General features: G+C 47.6%; 1 pseudogene; it reads left to right on the forward strand.

Moving 5' to 3' along the window:
• Nucleotides 1-2,500, forward strand: part of LOC120908038 — a 9,168-nt pseudogene that overhangs the window by 3,248 nt on the left and 3,420 nt on the right.

A 2,500-nucleotide genomic window follows, 5' to 3' on the forward strand; every position in this document is an offset into this window, starting at 1 on the left:
CAAGAAAGATCCGGACCAAGCGTTCATGGATCTTCAAGATCGAATGGAGGCGATGCGTTTTGGGATAAGCAAACTCGATGATGAGTCTTCCCATTTTACGCTAGTTAACGGTAATGATGGACTTCCTCGATGAGGTAATGTCCGAATTTCGAAGGTACAGAGCCGTTAATCGCATGCAGCAGGTCCTCGACCGTCAAACGCAAACGTCGTTTGACGGTAACGATGGATTCGGGCCGCAAACGCGAAAAGGCAGAAGACCAGTGGCTGATGACCAACAGCCTGGTCCAAGTGGGTTGCAAAGGTTGCAACAACAACAACAACCATCGAGGTTGACCCCTGTTAGGGGAAGCGGTGGAAAATATTCCAAGTCCGAGAAACGGACCGAATATTAATGAGGGTAGAATTAATAAGAGGAAGAAGAAGAAGAGCAAGAAGAAGCAGAATAAGCCCAGGAAGCGGCCTGAGGCTCTGCTGATATCGGACTGCACTTCCGAGGAGCTGGCGAAATTGCTCAAGGAAATGAAGCAGTCCGATGCTCTTAAATCGGTTGGAGAGACAATCTCTAAGGTCCGACGGGCCCAGAATGGAGGCATGTTGCTAGAACTTAAGCAGGGTAGTTCTGCTAGTGCAATTGCCCCAAAGGTTAAGGAAGCGGTGAAGGGCAAGGCGTCAGTGAGAACGCTAGCTCCTTCTAAAATGATTGAGATCATGCATCTCGATGAAATTACCACCCCAGAGGAGGTTGCGGAGTCTGTCAAAGCACAGCTCAACATCGAGATAGAAACAGATCGTATCAAAATGAAGAAAGGCCGCGCGGCCGGTACGCAGTGGGCACGGATCAACGTATCGCTGCCAGACTTTCAAAGCTTCCTGAATTTGGGAAAGCTGAAAGTTGGTTGGTCGATATGCCATATCCGCGAGGTTATGGAAGAGCAGAAATGCTATAAGTGTTGGAAGGTAGGCCATACGAGCTACCATTGTAGGGAACCAGACAGAAGTAATCTGTGCTGGAATGCGGTTTGAGTGGACACAAGAAGCAAGCTTGTACCAACTCTGTCAAGTGTTTGGATTGCGGTACGAGGTCACAGAACCTTCACGCAACGGGCAGTTATTTGTGTCCCCGTAGGCGAACGATTAGACCATAATGGTTAGGTTGCTACAACATAACCAGAATCATAGTTATGCTGCATTTCAGTTAATGTGGCAAACGATTAGGGAAGAATCTGCGGATATAGTGTTGATTGCAGATCCGTATCTGGCAACAACCAACGTCAAAGTGTTACGCAATGACGATAACACAGCAGCGGTAGTGGTTAACGCGGACTTACCAGTTAAGGTAGTCAGTAAGGCTCTGAAGGGTTTAATGATAGTTGACATAGGTGATATGCGAGTGGTTAGCGTTTACGCGCCACCTAGATTTAGTATGGAAGAGTTCCAGAACATGTTGGATAACACGGTAATGGCCGTAACCGGTATCCACAAATTCGTTATCGGGGGACTTCAACGCTTGGTCAGTAAGTTGGAACAACCAACTTGGCGAGCGTGGAGAAACCCAGAAACGAAGAGGTGAGTTGGTTTTATCAACCTTTGCGCAGATTGACGCAATTTTATTGAACGACGGCAGCACCCCAACTTATGTTGGACCAGGGCGCACGTCAGTAGTTGATCTTACTTTTGCGAGCCGAACCGTAGCAAGATCATTTAAGTGGGAGGTGTTATCTAGCTATATGAACTCTGATCATCGTGCAATACGAATAGATCTTGAGACGCAAAGCGTGCGTAATCTGTCCCGACCCATAACGGGATGGAGCATCAAGTATTTTAGCAAAGATATATTTGAAGTTATGATGCAAGCCGCTTTTGAGACCGAGGTCACAACAAGCGAAGACTTAATGCGTATACTTGTCACGGCGTGTAATGCGACGATGACTAAACGTAAGAGGTACACTCCTAACAAGAGTGCATTTTGGTGGACGTTAGAGATTGAGGCACTTCGCAAAGAGTGCAAACACCGCGATCGATTAGCGCAAAGAGCTTTTAATACTGATCTCTATTCTACTTTTAGGGACGAGTTCAAGGTGGCACGGAATGCCCTCAAGCGATTGATCAAGCATACCCGACAGAGGAAGTGGAAAGAGTTCCTGGGAACAGCGAACAACGCATCATTTGGTATAGTATATCATACGTTCAAGAAAGTGGCCGAGGGTTCGATTGGACCCCGAACCATGACATTGGACGAGTTTAGGGAAGTGGTGAGCGAGCTTTTTCCTACTCACCCAAACACGGTGTGGCCTGACTATCGCATCGATCAGCCACGAGAGTTTGAAAGGGTAACTAATGATGAGATTCTTGCGGTTGCCAGGAGACTACCCAACAAGAAGGCGCCGGGACCAGATGGTATCCCGAATGAGGCGCTGAAAGTTGGTATGTTGACTGCAACCGATGCATTTTGCAGGGTTTACCAAGGCTGTTTAGAGAACGCGAAGTTCCCCGATGAGTG

This window comes from Anopheles arabiensis, assembly GCF_016920715.1.
Source record: "Anopheles arabiensis isolate DONGOLA chromosome X unlocalized genomic scaffold, AaraD3 X_pericentromeric_contig0029, whole genome shotgun sequence".
Classification (NCBI taxonomy): Eukaryota; Metazoa; Arthropoda; class Insecta; order Diptera; family Culicidae; genus Anopheles; species Anopheles arabiensis.